The sequence below is a fragment of the Vulpes vulpes genome, chromosome 9 (genome assembly GCF_048418805.1).
Source record: "Vulpes vulpes isolate BD-2025 chromosome 9, VulVul3, whole genome shotgun sequence".
NCBI lineage: Eukaryota > Metazoa > Chordata > Mammalia > Carnivora > Canidae > Vulpes > Vulpes vulpes.
The window spans coordinates 85,815,794-85,836,448 of record NC_132788.1 but is presented as its reverse complement, the minus strand read 5'-3'; the positions used below and the strand labels follow the sequence as shown (position 1 = coordinate 85,836,448).

The following is a 20,655-nucleotide window of genomic DNA, read 5'->3' as shown; positions in this document are numbered from 1 at the left end:
AATGATTTTATTCCCAGTAAATCTTTTTTTTTTTTTTTTTTTGGATTGAAATATAGTTAGCATATAATGTTACATTAGTTTCAGGTATACAACATAGCGATCGTACTGCTCTGTGCATTATGTTATGCTCACCACGGGTGTTATTACAGTACCATGGACTACGTTCCTTATGCTGTACCTGTTATCCACATGACTTCTTCATTCTGTAACTGGAAGCCTTTATCTCCCACTCCTCTTTACCCATTTTGCCCATCCCTCCATACTTCTCCTCCCTGACAATCATCAGTTCTCTGTGTTTATAGGTATGCTTCTTTTTGTTTGTTTATTCTTTTTTTTTTTTTAAGATTCCACAAGTAAGTGGAATCATATAGCATTTGTCCTTCTCTATCTGGCTTATTTCACGTAGCATAATACCCTCTAGGTCCATCCATGTTGTCACAGAAGGCAAAATCTCAATCTTTTTTTATGGCTGAGTAATATTCCACTGTGTGTGTGTGTGTGTGTGTGTGTGTACACGTACATATATACACACTACATCTTTATCCATTCATCTGTCATTGGATTTGACACTTGAGTTGCTTCTATATCTTGGCTATTGTAGATAACGCTATAATAAACATAGGGGGCTGTTGCCAATGAATCTTTTGGGTATGCGGACACATAGAGGATAGTAAAATATTAGAATGAATAACGTCTTGACTAGAAGAAAGTATTCACTTAATTTATAGTTGAACTTAAACTGGGACCATTATGCATTCCTACCTTTAACAAGTATCTGAGTATCTCATGCTCACATGAGTAGATATAGAGCTCAGTAGGTAGTACTGAAAAGTAGAATTATAATACAAATAAGTCCAATGATTGACGTATCTGTGAATCATTGTTTCCAAGTAGTTAAGGGAGTGGTGTATTCATTCCTTCCCCCAGGATTGAGGGCAGAAAATATGGAAGGAAGGAAGAGGGCTTCACAGAGAAAGTTGTTTTTAAAAGTGCTTCTGTTTGAAGAGTGAGTAGGGTTTTGATAGCTGCATAAAAAAAGAGCAGGACACTCCAGGGGTGCCTGGCTGGCTCAGTTGGTGGAGCATGAAACTTTTGATCTTGGGGTTGTAAGTTAGAGCCCCATGTTGGGTGTAGAGATTACTTAAAAATAAAATCTTAGAAAAAAGGGCAGAGGAGGGAGGGGCAAGGCATTTCAGCCAAGGGAAGAGTATGTATTTGAGGCAGAAAAGCCTGAAAGAAAATGATGTATTCTGGGAATTGCAAACCCAAAGTTAATGGAGTTCGGGAGGGGAAAGTAGATCTATCAAATCTTTGGGGCATTTGAGCACTGCTAGCAGGAGGAGCAAGAAGAGGCAATGTGGCTACAGGTTAAAGATTCTGGAGCTGGGCTACCTGAGTTGGAATCCTGGCTTCACTGCTTGCCGGATGTGTGACCTTTAGGAGTCACTGTGCCTCAGCTTCCCCCATCTATGAAAGTAGGCTAATAGTGGGATTCACCTCATAGAACTATTACAGAGATTTAATGAGAATTCATGTAAAGCAGTTAGCAGAATGTGTGGCACAGGATGAGTACTCAATAACTTGTCGTTGTTGTTAATTTTTCTTTATTTTAGTTGGTGTGTTTGCACAATAAGACCCGTGTGCCTATTTTCAGTAAGTGGGCTTTTCATTATTAAAATTAAGTGTTCTTTGAATGTCTGTCTGTAGAGTCTCCTGAAGTAACTACATTCTTTGAAATCGTGAAACTCTTTTTAAGGTGTTAAAGTGGTGTAATATAATAAAATAAATATTCAAGCTTCCTCCCAGATTCTCGGTGTACTACTCCTAAAACTCTTGCAGTCTCCATAGTGATGAATGTATGCTGATAAGATGACTGGTATTTGGGGGATCCTAGCTTCAGGATGGGGCTGGTCATCAGAAGGACCACGTGATTAGAGGATTGGAACTTTCAGCCTCATTTAACAATCTCCTGGAAGGGATGTAGGCTGTAGATTGAGCTCTATATAAACTCTTACGCATTGAGATTAAGGGACCTTTGGGTTTGGTGAATAATATGAGGTGCTGGGAGGGTGGCTTCAGGAGAGGGTATGGAAGCCCCTTCCCCCAGACCTTGCCCTGTGCATCTCTTCCATTTGGCCGTTTCTGAGTTGTATCATCTTTAATAAACCAGTAGTATTAAGTAAAGCACTTTCTTGAGTTCTGTGAGTCATTTTAGTGAGTTTAGTGAGGCGTGAATTAGGCATCCTCTGAATTTACATGTAGCTGGTTGGTTGGAAGCATCAGTGACAACTTGGAACTTTTGACTGGCATCTCAAGTGGGTGCAGTCTTGTGGGACTGAGCCCTTAACTTGTGGGATCTGACATTAATTCCAGGTAGTGTAAGAATGGAATTGTAGAACACCCAGCTTGTATTGGAGAGTTGGAGAAGTGGTGTTAAAAGCCACCATGCACTTAGTGTCAGAATTGTTGTATATAAAAATAGTTCAAATAGGGGTGCCTAGGTGGCTTAGTCTGTTAAGTGTCTGCTTTTGACTCTGCTCATGATCCCGAAGTCCTGGGATTGAGACCTGTTTCGGGAACCCTGCTACTCTCTCTCCCTCTGATGCTTCCCCTTCTTGTGTGCACGTTCTCTTTCTCTCTCTCTCTCTCTCTGTCAAATAAATAAAATCTTTTAAAAAAATAGTTCAATAGTTTTATAATTAATATCCATTATCCAGTACTATGAAGTTTGTAGAATTTCCCTGTTAATAATAGCAATAAAAATGAGTAGTGTATTTGGTTTGCCTTACTTGAAGGTTTGAAAAGAAAACAGTAATATGATGAGAATCTAGTCAGGGAATATGTAAAAGAGTGTATGCCCTGTATTAGGCAACATAGAACATAATGTAGGTATTAAGATGTTACTTCAGTCTTCAAAGAGCTTAGAGTTTAATTGGGAAGCCAAAATTAACTTCTATAAACAATTAGGGAAGAATTAAGTTCTAAATGGAATTAAGAGCTCTATGTGATTAAGGTTGGGACAGCTTGTTTATCTAGGAAGGGGGACTTAACTAGGTCCTAAAGATTCAGGGTAGAAGATAACAGATGTCCGGGGTACATAAAGGTCTACATAAAAGGCATAGGTTCAGAAAGATAGTCAGGAGACAGTTAAATGTTAAGGAGCTCTACTACTAGATTGACCAGATAGTTTAGATTAAATGATAGCGGTGAACCTGAGTCAGATTCTATATTAGGAAGGCTATGGAGGTACAAAGGTTAGTGGGGCAACAGGACAAAGACCTTGAGACATAAACCTTGGGGGTAAGAACCTTGGGTTTGCAACTTTGAAAAAAGCCATACTGCCCCTTTATCCATCCGTCTAACCCTAATGACTGATAAGTTTTACAGTGTGTTATAAAAAATTCATCTGCTTTAATATGTTGACTTCTTAAAAAGTAATTGGGAAGTGGTGAAGATTGGATTCATAGGTGTAGTGAGTAGGCAAGGTTTAAGGTATGAGTTTATTCCTTATGAGTTCCAAGGTATGAGTTTTTATTTTCAAAACTGTTTCTCTTTTGGCAGATGAAAGGATAGCAGTTGTATGCATCATTTTAAGGTGTATTTCTTTTGTCAGTCATTTTAAGTTCTGGAATAAATTCATTTAAATACCATTTCCAATATTGCCAGAAGTATAGATTTAATGTTTTGAATGAACAATGAAGTTACAAAGGTAGTGATGAAAAATAATGTATACCAATGTCTAAATCAGAGGCAGATGTCAGAATTTCAGTAGAAATATACTTTAAAACATAAAACTTATCTTGTAGTAATAGTCTTGCCATTTTAAAGATTTTATATATTTATTTTTTTTAAAGACAGAGAGAGAGCGAGTACGAGTGAGGGGATGGGCAGAGGGAGAGAGAAAGGAAAAGAATCTCAAGCAGATTCTATCCTGATCATGGAGGTGGATGCATAGCTCCATCCGATAACCCTGAGATTGTGACCTGAGCCAAAACCAAGAGTCAGATATGCTCAACCTACTGAGCTACCCAGGCACCCCCTTGCCATTTTAAATTGATACTCTAAGCTGACTTTTTGGTTCATAATTGCCAGTTCCGTGGAGGCAGTTTTCAGATAAGCATCAGTTAAGTTTTTTTTTTTTTTGGTTTTTTTTTTTAAGATTTTTTTATTTGTTTGTTCATGAGAGAGAGAGGCAGAGACACAGGCAGAGGGAGAAGCAGGCTCCATGCAAAGATCCTGATGTGGGACTCTCCGGGATCATACCCTGAGCCAACGGCAGACACTCAACCGCTGAGCCACCCAGGTGTCCAGCATCAGTTAAGTTTACTGGCCTTATACTTGGTTTTTTTTTTTTTAATTTTTTATTTACTTATGATAGTCATAGAGAGAGAGAGAGAGGCAGAGACACAGGCGGAGGGAGAAGCAGGCTCCATGCACCGGGAGCCTGATGTGGGATTCGATCCCGGGTCTCCAGGATCGCGCCCTGGGCCAAAGGCAGGCGCCAAACCGCTGCGCCACCCAGGGATCCCTTATACTTGGTTTTAGTCATTCTTCCCTCCCATTTCCCTCACCAGTGACCTGATTTGAGAATTGTATCAAAATGTTATCCTTTGTTTTAGCTGCAACAATTTTGAAAGCTGATATAACAATAGGTAAACTGTTAATGTGTGAGAAAGTGATTAAAAAGCACTTTCAGGGTGCCTGGGTGGCTCAGTCAGTTAAGTGGCTGCCTTTCACTCAGCTCATGAACCCAGGGTCCTGGGATTGAGCCCCATGTCCTGCTCTCTGCTCAACCAGGAGCCTGCTTCACCCCCACCCACCCCCCGCCACTTCCCCTGCTTGTACTCTCTCTCAAGTAAATAAATAAAATCTTAAAAATAAATTTAAAAGCATTTACAAATATTAGGTGGTAATGTTACAAAAATTAGTCATTATTTCTTCCTACTTCTACTAATTTGTATTATTACTGCTTTGTCATTATAGCAGTATGGAGTCTTTTAGGTGTGCCTAATAATTTTGAGAATTATTTTCTGAAATGAATGTTTTGTTATAGGCCTGCTGATTCACTGTTACCTTCTGTGCTTCATATATATAAAGTATTCTGCTTCCAAAATATTCCCCTGAAACAAAATATTTGTAGTGTTGGTATCTGAATGTTGGTGCTGGAGAAAAACTCTTCAAGTTTTTAAGTTCAGTCACTTTTAAAAAGACTTGCTAGAAGAGGGTACTCTTTCTTTTTTCTGGAATCAATGTTATAACTCCGATTTCATGGCTATATAATACTCTGATAGTAGCAGTTAATTCTGTTATCCAACTCATTTAACGTGACAGCTGTATTTGTTTTTGAATTTTCTGGTTGTGTGCAGAGTTGGGCTATTTAAATTTGATTTATGTAAGGCCCTTACATAAATTACATATATAAACTGTAATGTTTATATATGTTTTATATTGTTACTTATATTTTCCATTTTCTGTTGCTGTCACATGCAAGTTTGCATTAATTCAGACTTTGTAGTTTTTACCTGTTGGCTAGTTTAAAAAATTTTGCTATGATTTTTTAAAAGATTTTATTTATTTGACAGAGAGCACAAGCAGGGGAAAGGTAGACAGAGGAAGAGGGAGAAGCAGACTCCCTGTTGAACAGGGAACCTATTGTGGGGCTTGATCCCAAGACCTTGGAATCCTGTCCTGAGCCAAAGGCAGATGCTTAACTAACCGAGTCACCCAGGCACCCCTTTTATTATGATTTTTAAAATATTTAATATTTAAGTGCCCAACTTAGGGCTTGGACTCACAACGCCTAGACCTAGAGTCACATGCTCCACTTACTGAGCCAGCCAGGCACCCCTCTGTTGACTATTATAAATATGGATATGTTTTGGATAAATTCTATCTTTTGTTCTTATTCCAAGTCAGAATTGTTAAGTGAAATTTTAATGCTTTTCTTCATGTAATTTTGCTGATTTTTACAATTCTTACTGATTTATCCCTTTTGTTAATATTTTGAACTTTGATCATATCACAAAACTTTGCCTTTGATTATATATTATTCAGGGTTAGCTCTTTATTATTATTATTGTTTAGTTTATGGGCTCCTTAAAGGTAAGTGTAATAGCCTATATGGCCTTGGAGCTCTACAATATAGGTGCAGTGCCTAGTATTTAGTAGGTAGTTGAAAATTTATTGCCAACACAGTACTTTTCTCCAAAGAAATTATAGAAGTACTAACTTAAGAAACTTTTTTTTTAAGCCTCTTAGAAGACTGTATGGAATATCTTTATGACCTTCGGGTAGGGAAGGACATAAAGAATTCACAAAAAGTGCACATTGGAGTAAAAAATTGATAAGTTCAAATACATTAAAATTATTTTTTTCGGGCAGCCCCAATGGCTTAGCGGTTTAGTGCTGCCTTCAGCCCAGGGCCTGATCCTGGATACCTGGGATGGAGTCCCACATCAGGCTCCCAGTATGGAGCCTGCTTCTCCCTCTGCCTGTGTCTCTGCCTCTCTCCCTCTCTGTCTCTAATAAATAAATAAAAAAATCTTTAAAATTTTTAAGAAAAAAAAATTAGGGGAAGATATTTGTAAAACATATGACTTGCAAAGAATTAGTGTCCAGAATATAGAAAGGATTTGTTCAAATTAATTAAAAATACAATCCAGAGAGAGAAATTGGCAAAAAGACACAAATAAGAATTTCACAGAAGACAAAAGAATGGCCAGTAAACTAACACCAGATGTTCAACATAACTAGGAAACTGTACATTTAAGCCTTCAGATACTATTTACACTATTTAAAAAGTTGAATAGGGGCACCTGGGCGGCTCAGTTGGTTAAGCATCTGACTCCATTTCAGCTTAGGTCATGATCTCAGCGTTGTGAGATTGAGCCCTAATTTGGGTTCTGTGCTGGGCAGGGAGCCTGCTTGAGATTCTATCTATCCCTCTCCTTCAGCCCCTGCCTACCCCCAGCTCCTGTGGGCTCTCTTTTTCTCAAAAAAGATTTTTTGAGTAATATTGAGTCTGGCTGGCACAGTCAGTAGGCAAGAGACTCTTTCATAATCCTGAGTTAGAGCTCCACATTGTGGGTAGAGATTACTGAAAACAAAAACAGAAGCATAAAGACTTTAAAAAGTTAGATAATATCAAGTGTGCATGATGCTGTAGAGCAATAGGAACTCATGTGCTCTGTTGATCTGAGTTACAGTGATTGTTTTTTGAATATTAAACCATCTTTGCATTCCTAGAATAAACTCCACTTGATTATACTGTATTTTTTTATACACTGCTAGATTTGATTTGCTTTTATTTTGTGAAGAATTTTTGCATATGTGTTTATGAAGGATTAGTTTTAAGTAGTTGGTAGAATTTACTAATGAGATCATTTAGGTATGTTTGTGTTTTATTTATTTTTGTGTGTGGGGAAAGTTTTAAACTATCAGTTCAGTTTCCTGGATAGATGCAGGTCTTTGTAGATTACTTTTTTCTTCTAGAGTTGACTTTGGTAGTTTGTATCTTTCCAGAAATTTGGCTGTTTCATCTAAGTTGTTGGGTTTATTGGCATAAAATTATTCATAACATTACCTTATTTTTATTATCCTTTTAAAAATAGTTTTTAAAAAAGATTTATTTGAGAGAGAGAACACATGAGCAAGAGGAGGGGCAGAGGGAGAGGGTGAAAGGGAATCCTTAAACATGTTCTCCACTGTGTCATTCCCTACTGAGCATGGAGCCAACATTGGGCTTGATTCCAGGACTCTAAGATCATGACCTGAGGCAAAATCAAGAGTTGGACACTTAACTGACTGAACTGCCCAGGCGCTCTGTATTATCCTTTCAATATCTATAGAATCTTTAGTGATATTACCTCTCATTGCTAGTATTGGTAATTGTGTGTGTGTGTGTGTGTGTGTGTGTGTGTGTGTCTCATTACTTTCAACAGATGTTTATCAACTTTATTGGTCTTCTTAAATAATCAATTATTTTAAATAGTTTTCCTCAGTTATTTTTATTTTCTAATTTATGTATTCCTGTTCTTTCTTTTATTATATGCTTCTTTCTGCCTGTTCTGGGTTTATTTTCCTCTTCTGTTTTCTATTTTCTTGAAATAGAAGCTTAGACCATTGATTTAAGACCTCTCTTCTTTTTATTTTTTTTTAAAGATTTATTTATTTATTTAAGTAAGCTCTACACCAAACATGGGGCTTGAACCCATGACCCTGAGATCAGGAGTCACATGCTCCACTGACTGAGCCAGCCAGGCACCCAAGACCTCTCTTCTTTTTTAATAAAAGCATGTAATGCTCTAATGTAACCATTTTGATAAACAGTTTGACATTGTTATAATGCTAAACTGTGTATACCTAAGGAGAGAGCAGTTCTTCACCTACGTGTATACTTTAGAAAAACATTTGTATATTTGTATCAGGAGACATGTTCAAGTATAGTTTTTAGTAGTATTTTCTGTAATAGCGAAAAACTGGAAGTAATCTAGTTCATCAACAGGAATATATAAATAAATACTTCTGTTAATTTATACCACGGAATATGGTATGGGAGTGAACATGAATAGACAATAGCTTTGTATATCAGTGCAGATGAATCTCAGAAATGGTGAATGAAAAAAGTAAGTTGCAAAGGAATACTTAGACCATGGTGCCAATTAATATTATACATAGAAATTATGGAACTTACTCAGATATATGTTACTTCATACATAGTAATATGTATGTAGAATGATAAACTATTTCCTTGAAGAGAGAGGCAGAGAGTGAATACACAAATAGCTAAATTTTGCATAATAAATGCTAGAAAGTGTTTTAAATACTTTACAAACATATACTTATTTAATTCTCATAATTAAATGAGTACCTGCTGTGAAGTAGGAACTATTATTTTTTTTTAGTAGGAACTATTACTGTTCTCATTTATGAATAAAGGAGCTTATAAATAAGAGTGCAGAAAAAAATCTTAACTACCCTAAATTACTCAATAATGAGAGGTAAATCCTGTAATGAAACTCAGGCAGTCAGGCTCCAGAGTCTGCACTCTTAACCATTAAGTCATACTGCTTGCCTTATGGGAGGGGCAGAGGTCTTCTCAAGTTGGCTGCTAGGTACTTAGAAGTTTATTTTAATATTCTTTAGTTCTTATTCCTATGTTTCTGTTTATTTTTGTATGTATGACTAAATTAAAATTTTAAAAGAAAAATAACAGGTCAAGCCAACTGAAAAGGAGTGTAAGAAACGTAATCCCCCTGAACTATATCCCAAATGAAAGTTTAGGAAGTCATTATTATTAATTTTCTCTAACATGCGTCCTAGATAACTAATAGATCTTAAAATATTAAAAAAAAGTCAGATAAACGATATGTTATCAATGTTTTTATATCTTGACATGGGTGGTAGTTATAAGGTTGTGTTCACTTGATGGTGATTTATCCAGCTATATACCTTTGATTAGTTTACTTCTTTGTAGGCATTCCAAACTTCAATAAACTTTTTTTTTTTTTTAAAGATTTTGTTCATGAGAGACACAGAGAGAGGGGCAGAGACATAGGCAGAAGGAGAAGCAGACTCCCTGCAGGGAGCCCAATGTGGGATTTGATCCCAGGATCCCGGGATCATGACCTGAACCAAAGGTAGAGATGCTCAACCACTGAGCCACCCAGGCATCTCAAATAAACTCTTTATAATAAAAATATAAGGTAGGATTTCTTTTTCTTTTTTAAAAAAATTTACTTAACATAATCTCTACATCCAACATGAGGCAGGAACTTGACCCTGAGATAGACAGTCTCATGCTCTTCCAATTGAAACTGTCAGCTGCTCCGCAGAACTTTTAATGAGAAACCTTTTTTTTTTTTTTTTTAAAGATTTTATTCATTCATTTGAGAGAGATTGAGAGAGAAAGAGCATGAGCTGGGGAGGGTACAGATAGAAGCAGACAACCCCACGAACAGCCTTGCCTGAAGCAAGGCTTGATCCCATGATCCAAGGCAAAGGTAGATGTTTAACCGACTGAGCCACTCTGGTGCCCTGAGAAAGCTTTTTTATTTTATTTTATTTTATTTTATTTTTTTATTTTTTTAAATTTTTATTTATTTATGATAGTCACAGAGAGAGAGAGAGAGAGGGGCAGAGACACAGGCAGAGGGAGAAGGCAGGCTCCATGCACCGGGAGCCTGATGTGGGATTCGATCCGGGGTTTCCAGGATCGCGCCCTGGGCCAAAGGCCGGCGCCAAACCGCTGCGCCACCCAGGGATCCCCCTGAGAAAGCTTTTTGTTAATAATATGACCTTACATTTAAACAGTTTTGTAATTTATTTTTTATTTTTTTTAAAGATTTTATTTATTTATTAATGAGAGACACAGATTGAGAGAGAGAGAGAGGCAGAGACACAGGCAGAGGGAGAAGCAGGTTCCATGCAGGGAGCCCGACATGGGATTCAAACCCAGGTCTCCAGGATCAGGCCCTGGGCTGAAGGCGGTGCTAAACCGCTGAGCTACCTGGGCTGCCCCAGTTTTGTAATTTAAAGAGTGCTTTGGTACTGTGACTTTGAGCTCTCTGATATCACTTAATTTAAAGCAAAAAATGGGAAAAGTTAGTGTTTAAGTGGCCAAAGTGTCCCTTTTTTCTTTTTAAAGCTTCACTTATTAAGACACATTTATTTATTTATTTTAAAGATTTATTTATTCATGGGAGACTCAGATTGAGAGAGAGAGAGAGAGAAAGAGGCAGGCTCCATGCAGGGAGCCTGATGCTGGACACGATCCTGGTACTCCAGGATCATGCCCTGAGCTGAAGGCAGGCGCTAAACTGCTAAGCCACCCAGGGAGCCCCATTAAGACACATTTTATAAGCATGATAAAAATTACTGTTTAAATCAAAATCCTCAGAAGTTGAAATGGAGAGTAAGGCTATAATTCTGTATTCTTTTAAGGAAATGTTTAAAGCTATTCACTTAAAATCCGGTCCAGAATTAAATTGAAAGAAAAAAATTGTTAATCTTTTGTAGGGATATTGAAAGAAATATACAATATGCAACCTCAGCTACATATTAGAATTATCTGGAGCTCTTAAAACATGATGCCCAGACCCAATCCCCCAGAGATTATGATTTAATACTTATAAATTATTCATATTTTTAAAAATCTGTAAATTGTTAGTATCTATGAAGATCATGTTGGCTGCATGAGTATGATATTTTGATGGAATATTGAGAAGTGAAAATACATCAACTTAACCATACATTACTGTATTAAGTGGAATAAAGTAATAATTTTTGTCATAGGCATTTATTTTCCTATTCAGAGTGCTGATATCAGCTAAAAAACCCGTACTTAAGAAAGAAAGAAAGAAAGAAAGAAAGAAAGAAAGAAAGAAAGAAAGAAAGAAAGAAAGAAAATATATAAAAGATCCTGTGTGACTTTTGGTTAATGATGTTTGTAAACTTCCTATATGTTGTTGTGAAGTTTACTTGTAAAATGAGTGTTTAACTCATTTTGAAGTACTGTTATAGTTTTAGATGCTTTAGAATAAAAATAGTAAAAGTGTTTAGGAAAATCACAAAGATTGAGACTATAGTGTCAACTTAGTATTAAAATTTCTTTTCCTATCACTGTGGTTTTTTTGTTTTTGTTTTTTGAGAAAGAGGGAGAAAGAGAGAGGAGGGGGAGGGAGAGACTCTCAAGTTGACTCCATGCTGAGTGTAGATCACTGAATCTCAGTCAGGACACTTAGATTGTTACCTGAGCTGAAACCAAGAATGGCATGCTTAACTGACTGAGCTGCCCAGTCACCCCTGCATGTGGTTTTTAATGCATATACTCCAGAATAGAATAAAATGCTAGCAAAATTTAGCAAATATAAGTGTTTACCTGATTTTAGGGAATTTGAGGCACATATCAATCTAAAATTTAGAACTCAAATATATTGTAATAGATTAGGAATTATATCAGTTATAATTATGCTATTGTTTCCTGATACCCTGAAGGACATGAATCATTTTAGAAAATATGATTTTCTGATGAGATGAAAGTGTAGACATTTTATAACCAAATCATTTTTGGATGGAAATTTTTCTAAAGTGATTAAACATTTCCCTGTCACCTTCAATAAAGGACAAAAACTTTTAATAACATAGTTGTATTTACTAATAGATTTATGCATTAAGAAGCATTAGAGGTTATAAGTTTTTTTACCTAGGTGTGCTAGGTGAATTTATGTTTATGTTTTCAAATTATGTATGTTTTAAAATTACCAAATTATGCATTTTTGTAATGTGTTGGTTCTTTTGGATTATTTCAGTTTTTTTGGTCAGCCATTACTATAGGAACTTTCGAAACGAAATATGTTATAAACATATATATATACACACACATGTGTATGTATATATGTATAAAAATATATGTGTCTAAAGTATGTGTAAATATGGATCTGTGAGGAAACATGAATTTTACAGTGCATGAACTTAGACATCTGCTACATACTTCTCTTCTTTCCATCTGGTTATCAAGTGAATATGTTTTAAATAAAGCAATATTATTGGAATCTTCGATAAATATATTGTTGAAACCTTTTAGAAAAATGTTACTAGGGATCCCTGGGTGGCGCAACGGTTTAGCGCCAGCCTTTGGCCCAGGGCGCGATCCTGGAGACCCAGGATCGAATCCCACGTCGGGCTCCCGGTGCATGGAGCCTGCTTCTCCCTCTGCCTGTGTCTCTGCCTGTGTCTCTGCCTCTCTCTCTCTCTCTCTGTGTGACTATCACAAATAAAAAAAAAAAAAAGAAAAATGTTACTATACTAAGATCAGGTAACAAATGGCCACAAAATCTCTTCAGCTTTTTACAATATAAGTTATTTTGATTTCTTCAATCTTTTCTCCAATGTTATTTTTGTGTTACATGTTCAAAATTTTCAGTAACTATGTAGCTTCATTTATTGGCAAATATAAAATGGGTACCTTTGTAGTTCTTCAGCAAACATTTATTGGTTTTCTCTACTAGGTGCTAGAGATGAAAAAAGAAATGTCTGACTTATTGAAAGCATAAATCTGTTTGAATAAAACAATAAAAATCTTTGACTATAGTATTTTTATAGTGACATATACCTGGATGTTATGATATAGAGGAGGAGTGCCTAATTCAGTGTACCAGTTTGTTTATGCTAGTTATTCTGTGAGTAATGAATAACCCAAGACCTTGGTGACTTATTTTTTGCTCATGTTACATGTTTAGGTAGATGGCAGCTCCATCCACAGTTGTTTTCCTTTCTGAAATTCAGGCTGAAGGAGCAGTCCCTGTCTGGGACATGTTTAGAAGGGAAAAAGCTATGCAGAACCATGGAATTATAGTTAAAGATTCTGCTCAGAAGAGGCACATGTCACTTCCATTCACATTTTATTACCTAAAGCAAGTCATATGGCCAAGTGTGGTGAAATTGAGCAGGGAGGTATAATTAATATTCATATAGGAAGAAGCAGTGAAATCATTGAGCACAGTCATACATTTTGCTACATTCAGCTTACTTCTTGACTCAAAGTGAAAATTATATAGCTTTGGGAACTATAAAAATATATTTTAGCAAAAATAAAATTGTTTTCTAGTCCCTTATCTGTAAGGTAAATGGTTTATATTCTCTTAGAGATGAGAAAGTTAAGACATAAAGAAATATAATTTGAAGTAGTGTTTTTTTTTTGTTTTGTTTTTTGGAGAGATCCAGGACTGTATCATTGATTACTACTTAGTATCTTTTGCAAATATTTCTGACATCTGACATTGAATTATGGGATTTAGTCATAAGTGCTTTTTTCCCAAACATCTCTTCAGTCTATCTTGCCTATTTATCTGCTTTGTCACGGACTGAATCTATTAATCATATTTTCAGATGAAATACTGGGATATAGGAGTTCATATGTCAAACATTAGGTAGAGAGTGACATAAATTACATAGCATTTGCTCGTTGAACATCTCTTTATTAAGCATTTCCTGTATGACATGTTTACAAGCTGATAGGATAGAGATGACAAGTTGTGATTCCTGCTTTTAGTGATTCTACATAAGTGGACATGTGTACAGTGAATTAATACAGTAATTATAATACAGTGAAATAATTGCTAAGAGAGGTGCTGTTTGAATGAATTGCAGTAGAGATCTTGAGGATAGAATCACCAATTGATAAGGCAATGAAGGAGGGAACAATGTCACCAGAAGTGACATATAAAACAAGTTTTAAAAGAAGAGCAAGATTTTAGCATGCAAATGAGGGGGAAGTACATTTTAAGCTGCATCAATAAATAGCATGAGTAAAAGCATGAAGGAAAAAAGTAGGTGGCTGGTTTGAGAAACTTTTTTAAAAAAGTAGTCTCTATGTCTAGTGTGGGGCTTTAACTCACTACCCTGAGATCAGGAGTTGCATGCTGTTCCAACTCAGTCAGCCAAGTGCCCCTTGTTTGAGAAACTTTGAGTTATTTCGTTTGACATAATATGGGAGAAGGGAAAGAGAAAGGCAGAAAAGGTAGGTTAGGATCAAATCATGAAGGATTTTAATGTCATACTGCTTTTATCCTTTAGAGCTTTTGGTGAGTTCCAAAGAATTTTAAAAGAATCACAGGGTTAGATCTTTGTTTTTAAAGCAGCAGTCTCAGTAATATTGTGGAAGACATTGGAACTGTACCTAGATAGAGTCAAGGAGACCTGACAGACTGATATAGTAGAAAGGACATTTAGAAACAAGAGTTTAGTGCAACGAAATCATCTGCATGGAGGGAGACAGATTGGGAGTCATCAACCACAATAATGAAGGCTGTAGAAAATATACTCCCAGGGAAGTTTGTACATCTGTAGGAAAGTAGAGGCTAGAGAAGAAAACCCTGGGGATGATCAACATTTGAACAGTTGGTGGGGGAAAAAAAATAGAGTTGGAAGAAGAACCAGAGAAATAGGAAGACCGGCAAAGACTGACTAGATTTGTGAGGAACAAGGCAAGGGAAGGTTTTCAAAAGAAAATTGTTAATAACACTCAAATGTCACTTTATAAGGAGTGAAAGTAGTAAAAGCTAGGCTGTTGAGTGGAGTAGTGAGTATAGAAACTTATTGGCCTTGGGTAAAGGGCTATAAATTAGTGAATGTTATAGCCCTTAAAGTGCTTGAATAAGGATACAGAGAGTAATTGAGAACATTTCCATGTAAAAGATAGGTGTATCATGTACACTTCCATGATATTTTTTTTTCCTCCAGTTTTAGTTGTTGCTAATTCTGAGGAGACTACAGTGGTTCCCTACATGGTTGGGGCAGGTGATGTGGAATGAGAAAAGCCTTATAGGTTAGACATTTCCTCTCCAGATTAATTTTTCAATAGATGTAAGTTGAGATCTTATTGAGTTAAATACAATTTGTGCAAATGGGACATGAATCACAGATGTCAAAAATGTATAGGAATGCTAAAATGTTGTAATGCATACATTAGAAATTCAGTAGCATAGGGCATCCCGGGTGGCTCAGCGGTTTAGCGCCTGCCTTCAGCCCAGGGTGTGACCCTGGAGACCCTGGATCGAGTGCCACGTCAGGCTCCCTGCATGGAGCCTGCTTCTCCCTCCGCCTGTGCCTCTGCCTCTCTCTCTTGTCTCCTCTCTGTGTATTCTCATGAATAAATAATAAAATCTTAAAAAAAAAAAAGAAATTCAGTAGCATAGATGATATTCTCTAATACTTTTTTGATATTCTTAATTTTTAAAGCTAGGAATTTATCTTTGCATTTCTCTTGGTGCAAAAAAAGTCTTGATCTGCAAAGTATGTGTGTGTGTCTGTGTGTGTGTAGCTGAATATATATCCAGATCTTACTATGTCCAAAATATATGAATGAGAGATACTCAAGGACTGCTTAATTTGGGGATGATAGATAGTTATTTTATATTTAGCCAAAATTAAATTCTTAGCATAAATCCTATAGTATTCAACAAAAGGGTTAAATGTTTTTGTATCTACCCTGATGAACTATTCTTTTAACTACTAAAGAATGGTTATAGGAGCTTATAAACCAAGATTTTAAAAAAATGAAACACTGATGAAATCTGAATATTTTAATAGTGAGAGGTACATTTTATGATTTATCAAATTCTGTTACTTAATTTTATGTTACTTTGGTCACTTCATTTCTTTTCTCTTTTTAAAATCATTTATTTATTTATTTAGTGAGAAAGGGGCAGAGGGAGAGAATCCCATGCTGACTCCCTATTGAGTATGGAGCCCAATGTGAGGCTCAGTCTCACAACCCTGAGGTCATGACCTGAGCTGAAACCAAGAGTTGTACACTCAACCGATTGAGCTACCCAGGTCACTCAGGTCACTTATTTCCCATTCATATAATTTTATAATAGTTTTTCAATTTCACATTCTTGTTTTTGTGGTAGATGCTGAATATGTGACTTTTTTTTTTTAAGAGAGCACACATGCAGGTGTGGGGAAGAGGTAAGGGGAGGGACAAAAGGAGAAAGAATCTTTTTTTTTTTTTTTTTTTTTTTTTGAGAGAGAGAGACTGGGAGAGAGCAAGAGAAAGAGGGCAAAGGGAGAAAGAATCTTAAGCAGGATCCATGCCCAGGGTGGAGTCGGATATGGGGCTCCATCTCACGACCCTGACATCATGGCCTGAGCTGAAATCAAGAGTTGGTCTCTAAACCAACTGAGCCACCCCATATCCCAACATGTGACTTTTATTTATTTTTTCCAACATGTGACTTTTAAAGCATAGTTTCAACATTAAATAGAAATGAAGATATCAAGCAATTATTAAACGTGTAAGACTAATAATTCCTCTGGATTTATACTACATAAAATGAGATCATGTATGTGGAAATGTTTTTAGAAACTAGGTAGTTATAAACTAAGTAGCTAATTTTGAATATAGGAGAAATATTTAAAATTCACTCTAAGTTTAATAGAAAAACATAATTAAGTTACTCTGGAGCAAAGGGGTCAAATGAAATATTTTCAGTGTCAGAGAGTTTTATCCATAAATGTAAAGATAATAAAGATATACAGAAATGTATTTTAAAAATATACTTTATAGGAGTTATAGGATGGAAAAATTTATTTTGAGTGGGGAGGTAGGAGATGACTTAGGAATGGCCTTTTTGTGAGTTTTGGCTCAGTGTAAGTTTATAGCAGCAGTCTTACTTTTAAAAAGTACCATTTTAGGGATCCCTGGGTGGTGCAGCGGTTTGGCGCCTGCCTTTGGCCCAGGGCGCGATCCTGGAGACCCGGGATCGAATCCCACGTTGGGCTCCCGGTGCATGGAGCCTGCTTCTCCCTCTGCCTATGTCTCTGCCTCTCTCTCTCTCTCTGTGACTATCATAAATAAATAAAAATTTAAAAAAAAGTACCATTTTATTTAGCATGTGTTGTAGTTCTAAACCTTCATACTCTTTTACTTGCACAATGTTTTCTCTTGTAAAGCATGTATGTCAAAACCCAGAACCTGCACTGTCACTTCCTTGTTGTAAATCCGGCTCTGCTACTAAGATAACACTCCTGAAACTGAGTGTAAATTTCTCAGGGTCTTGAAAAACAGTTTGAGAGCGAAATAAAAGTTAAGGTATGATTAATTTTCTAAGTTATGGCTATTTAAAAGTTCATTGCATTATTTTCAGAAAACTATCAAATAAACTCTTTTATCAACAGAAAACTCCAAACATAGCATTTGGTCAGATTAAGTACTCAAAAATTGTAATTTTAGTTAAACCAATTTATGTTCTTTACTAAACTTTGGAGTTGAAACTCTCTAAAGACATTTCATCTCAAATTTTGCTTGATATTTTAGATTGTAAATAAAGTACTTAATTGAGGTAAATCCAAAATAATATTCAAATGTGAGAAGTATAATAGGACTTTTTAGTGGGATATCTTTTTTGATGTTTTCAGAGGGAATTGCTTGAACTTAAACTACAGCTTTAATTGCATATCTGTTGCCTGCAGGTGTCTTGTTTAAAAAGAAAAGTGAAGTAAACTAATGACATTTGTCATTTTAACAATGGAGTACTTTGATTTAAGAAACAAAGTTTTGTCATAATTGTGTTAATTAAATATTTACATGCAAACTTGCTAGTGATTTTTATATGAAATACCTTTTGTGGGTATTGATTTTAGTATTTATGTGGCAAGCCTAGAAAATTTCTATAAAGCACTAATGCTTTACAATAGGTTGTGGCTTATTTTATTCTCCATATAAGCTTATAAGTAAATTAGCTGAATTGGTCATTCTTAGAAATTGTCCTCATCTCTGTTATGACATTATTATTTTTCTTCTTGTCTATTTTGAATTAATTCCTTTAAGGGGGGGAACTTTGTCTTTCTTCTGTACTCATTGTTCTAGGTTTAGTTAGTACTGAATAGGTTTTAGCAGTTAAGTTATATTTTCTTCTTAGGTCTTGTAGGTACTGATTTTGTCTATTGTATTTTACTTAAATCATATCTTTTGTCTTTAGGGGATTTTATTTTCTGTATCATGTGTTCCTCTTACTTGACTGGTGAATTCAGAGTGTTTATTGTTATTTTTACCATTTAAATAATGGTAAAAATTAATTCCTTAGAAGTATATAGAGCCATTTGTATATTCCATCATACTGATGAGGTAAAAATTAAAGGAAATTTATGACTATGTTTAAACATTTAACAACAACAACAAAAACAAAAACAAAAACATTTAACAACATAAGCAAGTTATATAGGCTTCTTATCTGCCTCCAGTCAGTGTGGTATTTAAAGAGAAATTCTTTCCTTCCTGAAACTCTAGTTTTACATTGCATGTATTTCCGGCTTTTCATCCATTACAATTCCATTTCTAGATGTATAGAATTCCCTAACCTAGGTGTAAATTCCTAAAACATATGCAAAGTATTCTACAAATTTCAAAGTCCTGTTGATTCATTCAGCCACCATTATTGAGCACTTCCTTTGTGCTAAGTGCTATTCTAAACAAAACAAAGTCCCTGCCTCCATGAAATGGACATTCTAGCATGCAGGTACCATCATCCATCTTTCACTGTCAAGTTAGCCTATTTAGGATAAATGGGAGTGCTTCTAATTTATCGACAGGGAATGCAACATAGTTCAGTTCATCCTGTCCTATAAATCTGTGTGTAAAAGCAATGCGATTGTATGGCCCCAAAGTATTCTGATTAAATTTGAGTTTTGCCATCAATACTAGTGTTCTGCATTTGGTGAAATCTGTACATATCTCCTTTAATTTTATAAATATGTGTCATATATGTATCTTCTTGACCTCCTCTTCACTAACAGGTGAACCTTAAATTATTTTTTAAAGTCATCAGGGAACTGCTTAGATGAGTCATTGAGTGATTTTGTTTTGGTGGGTTTTTTTTTCTTTTCTTTCTACTCTGAAACTCACTTTTTTGTCTTCAATATGATTTTTTAAAAAAAATTTATAATGAGCAGGAGAGGGAGAGGGAGAGAAAATCTCAGGCAGACTCAATGCTAAGTTTGGAGCTCTACTTAGGGCTTAATTTCAGGACCCTGAGATCATGACCTGAGTCAAAACCAAGAGTCAGACATCTCCTTCAATATGATTAATAGAACTTGTAAAGCTTTTGTTTGTATGATGTTGTACTTTTCTGGTTCTTAACTTTTTGATAGTTTTGATATTTCTGTCTTTATTTCCATAGTTTTGATATTTTTGTCTTTATTTCCATTGTCTGTAGTTCCCAGAAAGTCTTTGTCTTTATCCTTTCAATTCCCTCACTAATTCTCTCAAAATTCACATACTTAACAGTCTTTTTTTTTTTTTTTTTTTTTAGATTTTATTTATTTATTCATGAGAGAGACACAGAGAGAGGCAGAGACATAGGCAGAGGGAGAAGCAGGATCCCTGGAGGGATACTGACGTGGGACTCGATCCCAGGATCCCGGGATCATGTCCTGAGCCCAAAGATAGATGCTCCACCACTGAGCCACCCAGTGCCCCCACATACTTACAGTCTTAAATGATTACTTCTGAGAACTTTATTTCAAAATTTATATATTTATCATGAATTTTACAATCACATTTTTAGTTCATTTTTAATTATTTAAAGTGTACACTTCAGTGATTTTTTAGTGTACTCACAAAATTGTACAGCTATAACCACTATTTATTGCCAGAACATTTTTATTGCCCTTCAAAGAAACTCTGTACCCATTTAGTAATCAGTCTTCATTTCTTCCTCTCCTAGCCTCTGGCGATCATTAATCTATTTTCTGCCTCTGTAGATTTGCCTATCTGGTACATACTTCATATAAATGGAATCATGTAACATGAGCTTTCATACCTGGCTTCTTTCAGTCAGCGTAGTGTTTTCAAGGTTTGTCCATGTTGTGGCACGTATCCATACTTTATATGTTTTATTGCCAAATAATATTCTTTGTAGGGATATACCACATTTCATTTATTACATTTACCACATACCCAGTTGATGGACATTAGGGTTGTTTCTGCTTTTTGGTGATTATGAGTAATACTGCTGTGAATATATACATGTACAAGTGTGTGGACATATGTTTTTAATTCTCTTGGTTATATACCTAGGAATAGAATTGCTGGTCATATTGTAACTCCATATTTAACATATTAAGAAACCACCAAACTGTTTTCCAAAGTGGCTT

General features: G+C 35.7%; 1 protein-coding gene across 50 annotated transcripts in view; it reads left to right on the top strand.

Moving 5' to 3' along the window:
- SLMAP (sarcolemma associated protein) overlaps positions 1-20,655 on the top strand; it is a 142,533-nt gene that overhangs the window by 7,881 nt on the left and 113,997 nt on the right. The gene's annotated exons all lie outside the window — the stretch shown is intronic.